We start from the raw sequence: 13,592 nt of genomic DNA, 5'->3' as shown, positions 1-13,592 counted from the left end.
AGGCCAGATTTTTATTGTCATCAGGAATACAGTGCCTCTTCCAGAAGCTATAAAATTCAAGCCTGATATTTGGTAAACTTCGCTGGTATTTATGTTTCATAAACTGTCTGATGGCCACAGTCTCAGCCCTTTTTATACGTTCCTAAATAAACACCAGGGCCCGCACACTATCCCTGGTGTGAGCAGACCCCCGTGATCTCCCAGCCTTTTCGTTCTCATTGGTACCCACCATGTTTCCCATTTTTTCCAGATGTTCAAAAGGACAAAATGTCTCTAACCCCAGAGGCACAAAAATATGCTTCGTTGCTGAGGAAAAATAACTGAAACTTTCAAAAAATTTCAGTATGGTGGCTAAATTACCCGAGAAACCAGTTTTTCATCCCATCTGCTGCAGACATGTTTTGAATTGAGGTGATGGACCAGATAGTGGAATGGAATGGAACCTTAGGCACCTACCTAATAATGAAAATAGCTAACATTTGCCGAACACTGACCACACGCCAGGCACTGGGCTAAGCACTTTACATAGATTGTTTACTTTAACCTCAGCACAACGCTATCAGGTTGGTAGACTTATTATCTCTATTTTGTGGATGGGAAAATGAAGGGACAGAGAAGTAATAACTTTCCAAGGTCACAGAGCTATTGAGCCACGTCGTTAAAGCAGAAGAGATCTCAGAGACCAGAGCAGTCTTAAATTCAGCTCTGGGTCTCCAGGGACAAGTGTGGGGGAAAGAGCTGACCAAGGAGGGAAAGCTAGAGAGAAAAGCTCCTACCCACCCCACTTTTCTCCCTGTTTCGTGGCAGGTAGAATAATGCCCCGCCAAAGATGTCAATGCTCTAACCTCCAGAGTCTGTTATATGTTGCCTTACATGACCAAAGGGACTTTACATGTGATTAAGTTAAGGACCCTGAGACAAGGAGATTACCCAGGATTATCCAAGGGGGTCCAATCCAATTACCCAGGGACCTAAAAATGAAGAACCATTCCCAGCTGTGTTCTGAGGAAGCTGTGCTTACAGAACAATGGTCAGAGAGATGCAACGTTGCTAGCTTTGAAGATGGAGGAAGGGCCATGAGCCAAGAACTGTGGCCTCTCAAAACTGGAAGAGGTAGCAAAATGGATGTTCCCCTAGAGCCTCCAGAAAGGAATGCATCCCAGCCAACAGTTTGATTTTTGCCCAGTGAGACCCCTCGGACTTCTAATTCATGGAACTGTAACATAATAGATTCATGTTGCTTTAAGACACTAACTTTAAGGTAATTTGTTATGGCAGCAACAGAAATCTAGAATATCCCTGCTTCATTCAGTCAGTCCCTCCACTATTACATTTTTTGTGATATTTCCATTCTCCTGTTAAAAGAAAAAAACAAGTTGAAAACTAATTCTTCTATCTCTTCTTTTTGTTTTGTTTTAGAGAAAAAACGTCGGTGCCCAGAGAGAGACACATTTTGCCCTTGATCACACAGTGGCAGGGCAACTGGCCCATCCCCCCCTCAAGTGCTCAGAGATTCCTCCTCTGGACAGGGCTGCAACTGTGGGCTTTGCCACATGACCCAGCACTAAATATGCGATGAAGAACATTGGTCACTCAGCCATTCAACAAGAATCTACCAGGATGGATCAGGCACTGTGGTGGCATTGGCAATGAAGAGGTGCACACTCCCTGCCGCCCCCTCTGGGAAGCGCAGGAGTTACACTAAGTGACTATCACTCTGTGATAAGCAGAATGTGAAACAGCACAGAGAAAGGCTGCCTTGCCCATCCTGGGGGCCAGGAAAGCGTTCCAGAGGAAATGACACCGAAGTGGGGGCCTGAAGGGTAAGTGAAATCTGGCCAGGCACCAAAGGGAAAGAAGAGTGTTCTGTGCAGAAGGACAGCAATGCAAAGGTGAGGAGAGAAGAAATGGCAGCTTCTACACTTTGAGAATGTATGAAAGTGGGATTCAATGAGAAGGGGGTGGGGGAGAGGTGAGACTGGAGAAGAAAGTCAGGATGAGTCCAGAGGGCCTTGTGAGCTAAGTTAAAAATTCACCTGAGTTTACCTTCTGTGAACACTCATTACCCGTCGACAATGGGAAGCCATGGAAGATCTCCCTGATGCACACTGATACCAAGCACGGGCCAGGACAGAGCATGGATGCAGTTAATATCTATTGACTCTGAATGCAGTGTGGTGATTCATATAATCAAGGTGTGTGCAAAGTGCAATGGGAGCAAGGAGGAGGGACCATCTAGCTCTGCCTGTGGAGGATGGGAGGGTCACAGAGCCAGTGAAGACCTGGGACTTGAAGGATGAGCATCTTCTTTTGGCATCCACTGATCGTCTTTGGAATCTATCACATTCCAACAGACTTTCCTGCCTTGAAAATTCTGCAAATTCACACCTCTATCTCTGGGCTTTTAATTTTGTATTAATGATGTGCCTTCATAGTGTTATGCTTAACTAACATTCTAAGTGTATATGGCAGAAACCATTCCCTGCTCCCAATGAACTTCTCCATAGCCAGCAGAACATCAGTTTTATTCAAGACAGCAAGGTGTCCAGACCTGAGGGGGTTGAATCCTAATGGGTCTAAGTCAGACATTGCTATTCCATCAACATCTGCCAGCCACTCACTTTCCCAGACTTCCTCGCAGCTAATGTGACCCAGTGCTGATTAATAATATTCTGGTGAATTACACTTAGTGTAAGTCAGCTGGGAAAGCTTCTGAGATATTTTTGTTCCTTCAGTGATAAAACAGCACAGTCATACCAGGAAAAGGATACTTTGCCACATCACACCCCTACCCCTGCCACCTTTCTACCTTTGAATAAGGGTGTGATGTCTGGAGGTGTGGCAGCCATCTTGCAGCCATGAGGCAATGAGCAGAAGAATCAATGACCTATATGCCTCAAGAGGATAGAAAAGTGCCTGGCATCTTGATGGCACTACTGAGCTTCTATTCTCATTTTAGACTACTTACCTCTAGACTTCCTATAATATGAGATAATCAAACATCTTTATGGCTCAAGCCACTATCAGTCTGATTTTTTGTTGCTTGTTGTCAAATATATCCTAAATTATAAAGTTGTTTCCAGAAAGAGGACCACCTTTCTTCTTACCAGAATTATGAAGCTCTGAGACTGTTAACAAAGTGATAGTCTGTGACCAACTAGCTATATGAAGATGTAAGAGAACATTTCTCCAATCCTAGAAGCAGACAACTTTCTTCCTCCAATCCTCCCTTCCCAATGATTACTCTTCCTTGGCTAGGAGGAGATGTTTGCTTTTCTGATTTTATGCCTCCAAATATTAACCACTGCTTTACTGCCATTTTCATTTGGCTAGGTCTGTGTTCAAGGTGGTCCCTCTGGAGGGTCTGGCTGGTTAGGAAAGTTGAACTTGTCAAAAAATCAGAGTCAGATTCTCCTTGGCAACTGTAAAGGTAAGCTGTCACCAGCCCTGTCAACAGTCACAGCAGAAAGAGAGCTATTTATTCATCTAAGACCTTCATGAGTCACAGTCTAAACATTCTATGAACCCTCCTCTGGCAAGTCATACCCTGCTCCAGTCTCTGGAGAGAGTGCTTCCCACCCAGCGCCACTTCAACACAACAGACTCTTGGCTTTTGACTGTTTAATCTTTGGGCTGCACAAGTGGTCATGTTATTAATGACTCTGAGTCATAATTTAGAACATTCCATCTGGAATGTGTGTGTAAAAAGTAGGAGGAGGATAGAGGTCTACTCTGTCCTGGGCAAGATATGAGTCTTCCTATGGCTATGCCCCTGCCTAACTGTACCCCTTCAAAATACAAGCCATTCCTTATTATGACAAGAATTCAAGTCTCTCCACTTTTTGGTGAACCCCTCTTTTAAATACTCTCTTGTTTGTCAGTGTCAATCAGGACTTGAAGAATTTAACCAGACCCAGGTAGGTCTGTCCAGGGCTGAGTGTGAGGGAGATGGAAGAGAGGAGCTCTGACCTTTTTAAATTTTAGACATGAGTCTTCAGTTAGAATTTTTCAACTTTGTTTTGAACTTCTGCTCAGTCCCCACTTATACAGTGAATGTGACTATCCCTTTTGGAGTAAGGAAATGCTCAATACTTAATGACACAACTCATAGAATGCTTCACTCTTTACCAACTCCTCACATGTGTGGATACCATTTGGTTGTTACTTCTCTCAGGTAGTCTACCTTGATCTTGTTAAGTAGTGTTCCATTTATGAGTCCTTGCAACACCTGCTACTTCCTTGATGGGAGTGCTTATCATACTGGCAATTGCCTATTCTCGTGTCAGTCACCTCCATGGAATTGTGAGGTTTGTGAAAGCAGGGTTTATCCCATGTCACCACCTCATAGAACATTCCCTGACACAAAGTAGGCACCTCAAGTAATACATATTGAGCAGATAAGGTAGAGGGAAGGGACCATCTTCTGCAACTGGGCAGACACCAAAACTGGCTTTCAGGTCCCTAAACTTGGAAAGAAGGGATATGACCAAAGGGATATGTCAGATGTTCTATCCATCTGTGTTCAGGAATATATCAATACCGTGGGAACATGGACCAAGTCTTATACTCTTTTGCCCCAAAAAAGGGGGTTCTAATCTTCCTTCCCATCTCTAAGTGGTGATTAGAGCATTGCTTGAGGTGTTCTATTTGCATAACAACCTTGAGGAAAATGTTACAAGGACACCAGCACAGACAGACTTCCTCCAGAGCCCTGGGACAAATGCTGTAGAACATAGACGAATAGGCATCCACAGGGAAGACTTCTTGATGGTCAAGGACGCCATTCAATAGAAGGAGAAATTTAAAGTTCCAAGGTTCTGTCCTGAAATGCCATTAATTCTCAGTGGATTGGTCATATTTGTGAGGGACCCTGCATGGTGCTACTCAAGAGTCCTCTAACCTAAAATCTTGCCTGCACCTCCCTTGAAATCCCAACACTGGTCAGGGAAGCATTCCTCAGGAGCAGATGGCCAAAGTTAGTGGAGGGAGAGGACACATAGCAACTCTGTTAAGAACCCATAAATGGGAGAAACGACAATAGCCAGCAAAATTTTCTGGCTACCACTCAGACCATAAGAGCTTTCCAGGACCCTGCCAGGGAAAAAGGGATGTGGAAGAGAAAGCTCAGGAGCCCAGAAAACATGCTAAGAGAGAAAGCCAAGGAGTCAGAAATCACTGGTCCAGCCCTCCTGTTTTCTAACTATTTGACCAACTAGTTAGTTACTCCATTTTCCTGAAACCAGGATTCTTCATCTATAAAATGGAGAAAATAAGTCCTAATATAACAGGCTTGCTGTAGACATTAAAAAGGATTACATGTTCACAGCTCCTGACCCACAGTAAGTGTTCAATACATGCAAACACTATTATCACCACCTATGCAGGGTCTGAGAACCCAAGTCAGTTTTCCTTCCTGTTACAATGTGATCCACTCCCCACCCCCCAACCTGAAAGTTTGCCCCCAGGCTGGTGTGGCCAGGGAATTCCAAATTTTATCTGGCTGCCTTCCAGTGCTGAATGTACTACCTGCACCCCATCTCCACCCTCTGTCTTTAACACCGGGCACTCTCACACCACCATGTACCTCCTTTTTCGTAAATCCAGGTCATATATCTCTAATTGGGCTTATCTGGAACCTTCCTCACTCGGATCTTGACCTTCTCCAGATTCAATGCAGCTTTTCAGTTTTTATGTATAATCCTTATCCCTCCTGACCTCATTGGACTTTGCTTCTGGACTCTCTGGAGAATGATTCCAAGTAGCCATCATGGACTCTGGCTTGGGCTTATCTTGCCAGCTCTTCTGGTTTCCTGCTTCCTTAATAGCAAGCCTTATCAGGTCCTCAAGTTCCCAAAACAAGGCCACAGCCAACCAAGCAGCTGGCTTCCTGGTTGAACAGCCAAAGCCCTTGGTTCAGAAAGCTGGCATAGAAATGGTGCCCAGGTACACAGAATCCAAGTATAAAGAATCTGATGGTCTCATGTTCATGTTCACTTATAGCTCATCACTGGAAGAGGGCTGAGACTCTACCTGCAACATGGCTAAAACCTCATAAAAAATGGTCATTGCCTCAGATCAAAGGACAAGGAAACTGCTCTTTGATAGACAAATATGAGTGTGGAAGTGAATCTGAAAACTATCAATTACCCTGACCTGAAGAAGACTTTCAACAAATAATGCAGCTTATCTGAAGAACCCAGAGAATAAACATATCCCAAACCAGCTTCAGGATGTGATTGAATTAATAAATTCAAGTGAGTGAATTGATTAAAATTGATTTAAGTTATTGATTAAGTTAAATAAATTCATCTTCTTGGGACCATGATAAAAAGGGGAGGAAAGAAACTCACTGAGTGCCCACTATGTGTCAGGCATTTTCTCATGTAATCCACACAACAGTCTCTAACCTTGACAGTGCCATTTTTCCGGTGAGCTACGAAACTCAAATCAGATTAGAATAACTTACCCTGACAGTCATACATCAAGTAATCGAGTCTAGATTCAAATCCAATTCTGCCTCCAAGCCCAAATCCATCTCTGCACTCCCATTACCCAATACTAGCCATAAACATGGAAGGCTCACCTTCCAACAGCACAGTTACCACCGAGATCTCATATCTCCCTGTGGCAGCCATTCTGCCCTCCTCCTTCCCCACTGAAGACTGTTGAAATCCTGGCCAGCTGGCAAGGAATGGGGTGTTTTTTTCTTCTTAAAGCCTTCCCCAACCCATGCACTCCCTACCTGGAAAGAAAGTATAATATAGCATAGTCATTAACACTGATTCCAGAGCCAGGGAGCCTGCGTTCGAATCCCAGCTCCGCCACTTATCATCCGTGTGACCCTGAGCGAGGCGTTTAGCTTTCCTGCATTTCAGTGTCCTCGTGCGTAAAATAGCGGCAATAATAGTAACCTATCTCATAGGCTGTTGCGCTCATACAAGCGCTGACACACAGTAAGGGCTCAGTAAGTTCTAGAGACTGTTACTACAAGTCAATGTGACAACACTTTGATGAGGTCTTATTCAATTTCATTGCACAAACAAAGGAACTGAGGCAGGGAACAGTTACTGTCATGCCCACGGTCACATCGCTCATTGGAGGCAAGGCTACGATGAGAAAGGAAGGTCTCCCGATTGCTCATCCAGGGCTCCTCCTGCTCACTGAACCGAGAGGCAGAAGAAGCAATTAAGCCACTGAGGCAAGGCGTAATCTCTCCCTGCAGTTCACCCTGTCACATGAACCGCGGTGAAGTCACCACAAACATCCATTTATTTATAAACCTACAACGTTAACCTCCTCACTTAAAAGCCTCTTGGAACCTGGCTGGTTAAAAGCATTTCAGATTCTGTCAGAGAAACTCACAGAGAAGCTCACACTGACATCTTGTCTCCATATGCCTTTAAAACCTGTTCAGAGCCCCCTAATCCCTTACCAAGAGACATTCCCCCACACCCCATTCTTCTAAAGTTTCCACCATTGGGTGTGGATATTCTCTGAAAGCTCTCTCTTTTGAAAAATTCCCGTGCTTTGAGTCATGCCAAACTCTGAGGGAAGTGACTGTGGCCAAAGGTTTCAACATTTACATGAGCTCTTAATCAGCCCTCCAGTTCATTACCGTGTGATGTATCGATTACACTGCTGTCCAGGAGAGGGAACGGGGTCTCTGAGTCTGCTGTTTTGATTTAGAGAATGCAGAAGGGCCTTGGAAAATGGGGCTCTGTGAGTGGTGGTTGAACTTTAGGAACAGGTTCCAGCTTCTCCCTTTTTAAGAGTTTAATCTTGCACTGCATTCTTATTTATTCATTTAGTACATATTTATTGGTTTCTTATTATGGAAACCATACTTAGTGCCAGAGATACAATAATAAGTAAAACAGATATGACTTCTGGTTTCATGGATCTTATGCCCTAGATGGGGCGACAGGCAGTAAACAAAACGAAGAGTGGTATGTTTTGATTTATTGGTTTCTTATTATGGAAACCATACTTAGTGCCAGAGATACAATAATAAGTAAAACAGATATGACTTCTGGTTTCATGGATCTTATGCCCTAGATGGGGCGACAGGCAGTAAACAAAACGAGACTGCGGGGGGGGTGGGGTGCACGTACCTGACCACATCTGGGTCAGGGGAGGCTTCCGCTAGTGAACGAGTTTCTTTTACCTGTGATCTGAAGGTTTGGGAGTGGAACCTCTAGACAGAGCACATACAAGCAGGATAGATGAAGTGAAGAGAGAGCAGGAAGGATGAAGACAGGAGATGAAGCCTATGAATTAAGCACATCTTTATTCTAGAGCAATGGGAAGCCGCTGAGAGGCTGTAACCACTGTACCTAAGGGCATCACCGTCCCGGTTATTAGAAGGTATTCTCCCTTGTAATATTTCTCTTTCATTTTATACCAACTGTGTTAATAGCTATCATTTTTCTAACCCTGTACCTTCTATGCTATTTACATTACATATATTATCTCAGATAACCCTCACCTTGACGCTATAAGGAATGGACTCTCATTATGCCCATTTTACAGGTAAGAAAAGTGAGGCTCCAAAAGGGCAAATCATTTGCCCAAAGTCACACAAATGAGATGAGATTGGAATCCGGGTCTCTCTGACTCCAGGTCCAAGTTTTTAACAGCAAGGGAATATTGCAAGTTCCCTGCAGGCAGGAGCTGAGTCCTTCTGATTCTGCTTGGTCTGCTAGTGCCCGGCCCAGGATCGGAGCTCATTTCAAGCATGTGGAACTGCTCACTTCTCCCACCTTCCCGCCAATCCCCCACCTAATCACAGCAGACACTTCTGTAATGCTAACTGCTCACCGGGTACACTGGATATGTATTAGCCCGTTTTCATTTTTATCACTACCTATGAAGTAGGTACTCTTATTTTCATCCTTTGCATTTTGCAGACAAGAAAAGTGAGTCACGGCAAGGTGAACAGCTTGGGCAGAGGACCCACAGTAAAAAGTGGCGTGGGCAGGCTGGAGCATACCGACTGTGACCACTAGATGCTATTCTTCCTCCCACTCTCCAGCCATTGGGACCACCTTGATGTTTCTTGGAAAACATGCATTCTCCCACCCCCAGCCTTCACAGATGCTAATACCTCTTCCTATACACTCTCTCAGCCCACAGCCTGACTTCGTCTTCCCTTGGGCTCTGTCCTGTCCATCCACCAGGACTCTTGGTCAGGAGTTGCTGTTCTTGCCCTTCACCGCCCTAAACGTCCCAGAACTCACCAAATAAACCGGGTAGTCAACTGCTGGTTCCCCCGTCTACCTCCCACATGGGGCAGGGCCCACGTTGCCGAGTCCTGGCCACATCCACAATGCTTGGAACTTGGCAGGAGCGCTATCATTATTATGAAATGAGTAGATAAATACATAACTTAATGAGTGAATGCTGAATAATTCCTTTCTATACCCCATTGTGCTTGGCACATAGCAGGCCTCATTCAATGCTGCTGAATGAACAACCAAGTGTATAGTCTGATTCCAGAATTTATTTTTCCCTTTGGCCTCCCCGCCCTCTTTCTCCTTGTTTGTTTAAAAATCCCAAAGAAAGATGACAGTCCTACAGAGATCAAGGATGAGGCAGTTGGTTAACAGGAAGGATAAAGAGAAGTAAGAATCCGGAATTTTTCCTCCAGCTTCAATGTGGGGGAAAAATATATATCCCAACGTGTGTTCTAGACTCTAGAGCCCTGCTCTTGCTGTCTGCCTGTCCCTGCCCAAAGCAGCAGACCCAGGGGCTCTGCCTGGAGTGCCTGAGGCCCTGCCCGGAGTGCCTGAGGCCCTGCAAGGAGTGAGGAAGCTGGCTGAGCTGTGATTGTTCCTGAGCTGTGGGGACAGTGGCTGTTCTGGGCACTTCAGGAAGTACTTGCTCTAAGAGGCCCTTCCAGCTATTGTTGTTCAGCCAAGCCTGCTGGGCTGGCACTGGGACAGGGTGCCCCTCCAGGCCAAAGGTCTGCCTGGGGCACTGGGGGCAGGAAGGTGAAAGGCAGGGATTAGTACTTGAGCCAGGAAGGGGTCTTGGGCTCAAGCTTCTCTATTTTCGGGCCGTTAAATCCAGGATCTGGGTGCCTCGACATGTCTTTGTGTCTCCTCTGGCCCTGCATGCTCTGATTAGATAAGCCAGATGCTGCGGGTGATAGGGTGGCCGGGCCAGCGAGAACTAGCTGGGGCCGGGGAAGAAGCATGGACTTGGGAGTAGGGGCTCCAGGCCTGAACGCTGGCTCCGCCCCTCCCTGCACCCTGGGACACTTCTGCATCTCCTCTTCCTCTTCCATAGAAGAGAAAGAATCACCAGCTTGAGAGGTCATGAGGATGAGCTGAGTACGATTGATGACCTTGTCAGGTACACAATAGCAGTGGGAAAAGGCTGGTTTCCTTCCTTCTCCTAAGCAGCAGGACAAGGGCGGGCCATGTGGGGATGCGTTGGGCAGCAGATGTCACGTTTCACTACATTCCTCCCCGTCACAGGCTGCTGGCCTGGGCGCTGAGCCCGCTCCTGCCTGAATTCTCCCAACAGCTGCCCTACTTCTTTGCTTGGCCTTGCCCAAGGCTCCTGTTGGAACCAAAAGCCTCTGCTCTGCTCCAGTTGCAAAAAAAAACACAAAACAAAACAAAACAAAACAAAACAAAACAAAACAGGAATGACGTAATATGTGGCTCTCATGGCCACCAGCCACAGAGAAAGTCCAGGCTTCCAGATCTCTACCCCAAATTCATGCCAGGGTTGCAAATCAATGCTCTCTTGTTCCCGTGACTCCTGGGTAACTCCCATGCCACCACTCCACCCAGCAGCAGCTCTGCCACCCCCTTATCTCATGACAAAGGCCACCAACCCAGCCACTGAGGCACAAAATTGGCTGGGAGGGGGGGAGGCAGGGAAAGGGTTTGCAAGTACCTAATCCCTGCAACCTGACCCTTAATTATAATAGCAGCGACACTGATTGAAGACTATGCACCCAGCATTGTTCTAAGCTCTATATTAACTCATTTCATCTTCACCAACAGATTTTGAGGTAGGTACAGTTTATATCTCCATTTTACAAAAGAGGAAACTGAGTCTCAGGGGGAGTGATGTCAGCACTATGGCAGCGCGAGACATTCCTCCATTCTCTCCCCCTTTTTCACAGCAAGTTAAACATCCGTTTGCAAACAAAGATGTCTCAGAGTGAGTTGTGGGAACCAGCACCATACACCAAGGGACCGAGGAGGACTCTCACCCACCCATGCATCCGAAAATAGGCAGACAGACCTTTTGGGAAGGGCTGTGGAAACCGTCTCAGAGGGTTCAGTGGCTGGCCCGCGGCCACAAAATTGACGTGTTGCAGGTAAGATTTAAACCCATTTCTGCAGCTGCCAAGTCTAGTGTCTTTTTCCCACCAGGCCACTGATTCCCAAACCAAACCAAACGAAACTGGCAGCCTGGACCCTTTCAGTGCAACACCGCAGAACAGAATTTCTCCCAAGCAAACCTAACTTGTCAAACCCCAAACTAAGTTTGATGAGCAAAGCAGGGGCCTGGGTGTTCCTCAGAGGGAGAGAAGGCAGTGATGCAGTGGGGGGAGTGGGATCCTGGACCTGCCACTGTCCCCCTCTGATCTTCAGGACCCTCACCCATCCGAGGAGTGGATGAAATTAATTTGGCTTCAGACAAGCTCCCTCCCAACGCTGGCATTCCAGGATCCCATCTCTGTGGTGCCAAGCTGAGTATTTTATACAATCGGCAAACAATCAATCGCAGTTATTTGCCGGGCTCTGCTGTCAGTACCTTCCCTGGTCTTCGCTCATTCAATCCTCAGGACAGCCCCGAGACAAGCGCGATGATCTGCACCCCCTCCCAGGAAGCTGAGACTCAGAACAGTGATACAAACTCACCCTGACTCACCCAGCCCGGCGGTGATGTTGGTGAGATTTGAACTCAACCTGTCTGCCTCCAAAACCCATGTTTGTCATCACAGGACTACTTGAGAGCGCCTCCCCAACCTCAGCCAGGGACAGGTGCCAGGAACAGCGCTATTGTTTTTTGCTTATCCCACTGCCTGTCCATCTGCAGTTGCTATTTTCCCATTGCCATCATCAATCACGGCGTGACTGAAGCGGGTCAGGGAGAGGGTCCTGCAGCTGCCCGTGTGTGGCTATGGGAGTCCGCTGCCCACAGTCCTTCCCGTTGGCTCCGTGGGGACATCTGCGGAAAGCCCTTTCTTTGAAAATAAACTGATCCAGTTGGGGGAGGGGTCCCTCTTATTTATTTAGTCACAGCCTCAAGGCTAAACTGGTGGCCTGGCAGCTCCGAGTATTTTCCCTGAGCTGGAAAGCCAACTCCAAGCACGGGTGAACAGGTTGGGAAACAGGAGAACAGCACAGACGTCGGGGAAAATTCCACGTGCGGTTGCCTGCGGTGGAAGGGCTGTGTGGCCCAGCGTTCCTTCTCCCCAGTGAAACTTGCAGGCTGCCCCCTGCTCTCCCCACCAGACTGAGTGAGCAGAGAGACTCCAGGCCTGAGGGAGCCGGCTTCTCCAGGAAGAGGGAGGGAGGGTGCAGAGGCCCAGGGGCCGTTTGTCTCAGGGCACTGGGTCATTCAGAAGTCACTGACCTGCTCGCTGGGGGCAGATCTCTCTGGCTTGGGCACAAATCCCACTAATCCCCTGGGCTGGACTGCCCCAGCTGCCTGCGGACAGGAGCCAAGATGGGGTTCCTCCCAGTCAGAGGAAAGGTCTCTGGCATGACTTCATCAGGAGGGCGGCTGAAGTGCCGCTCTTGGAGGAGCCATCCAGAAGCCAGCAGACTTTGAACTGAAGAAACTTCCAGTAAGAACGCCTTCCTGCGAAGGGCGCCTGGGTGGCTCAGTCGGATAAACGCCCGACTCTCGACTTCGGTTCAGGTCATGATCTCAGGGTTGTGAGGTCGAGCCTGCATCAAGCCCCCACGCACGCGCCAGGGCTCCGCACTCAGCGGGGAGTCTGCTTGGGATACTCTCCCTCCCGCCTCGCTCGCATGTGCGCGCGCACACTCCCTCGCTCTCTTAAAAAAAAAAAAAAAAAAAAGAATGGCTTCCTGTGAGGTCACTCACTACCTCCAAGTTCACCACTGTGTTCTGCTCCCTGAAAACATTTTCTAACATTCATTTAGAGCTTTCTTTATTGTGTCACAGTTGAAATTGAAAACAAGCAAGCAGTCATCTCTGGAACAAAACCACTTTAGCAAACAGTGTGGACATGGCAAGAATTCCATTTCTTGCCCAGGGGAGGACAAGTCTTGACGCCAGACTGTGTGTTTTGGTCACCAAGGGCTTGCTCCGCTGCATGACAACATACCTGGACAGCACTCGGTCCGTGCCCGTTGGCCTTCAGTCACACTCGTGTAGTTTCGTTCCTGGGCCCCAGAGAAAGAGAACAGGCTTTGGAGTCACAAGGGTCTGATTTCAAATTCCAGCTCCACTATTTTACTTCTTCATGATCCTAAACAAGTCACCTAGGCTTCCTGGCCTTGGTTTTCCCATCTGTGAAGTGGGGCCAGTGCTATCTATCTTGAAAAATTGTCATTAGGCTGAAAAGAGACAATGTCTGTAGAAAGCATCTGGCACAT

General features: G+C 47.1%; 1 protein-coding gene across 3 annotated transcripts in view; it reads right to left on the bottom strand.

The window, feature by feature from the left end:
- The window catches only part of CCDC34 (coiled-coil domain containing 34), a 265,852-nt gene that overhangs the window by 129,266 nt on the left and 122,994 nt on the right, over positions 1-13,592 (bottom strand). For all 3 annotated transcript variants that reach the window (XR_008507477.2, XR_008507475.2, XR_008507474.2), the window contains exon 9: positions 13,322-13,379. The gene's annotated coding sequence lies outside the window, so the exon portion shown is untranslated. The remainder of the gene's footprint in view (positions 1-13,321; positions 13,380-13,592) is intronic.

The sequence above is a fragment of the Mirounga angustirostris genome, unplaced genomic scaffold, assembly GCF_029215605.1.
Source record: "Mirounga angustirostris isolate CCGP_5_RB_7025 unplaced genomic scaffold, mMirAng1.0.hap1 SCAF_13, whole genome shotgun sequence".
NCBI classification, from domain to species: domain Eukaryota; kingdom Metazoa; phylum Chordata; class Mammalia; order Carnivora; family Phocidae; genus Mirounga; species Mirounga angustirostris.
This window is presented reverse-complemented; position numbering and strand designations above follow the sequence as displayed.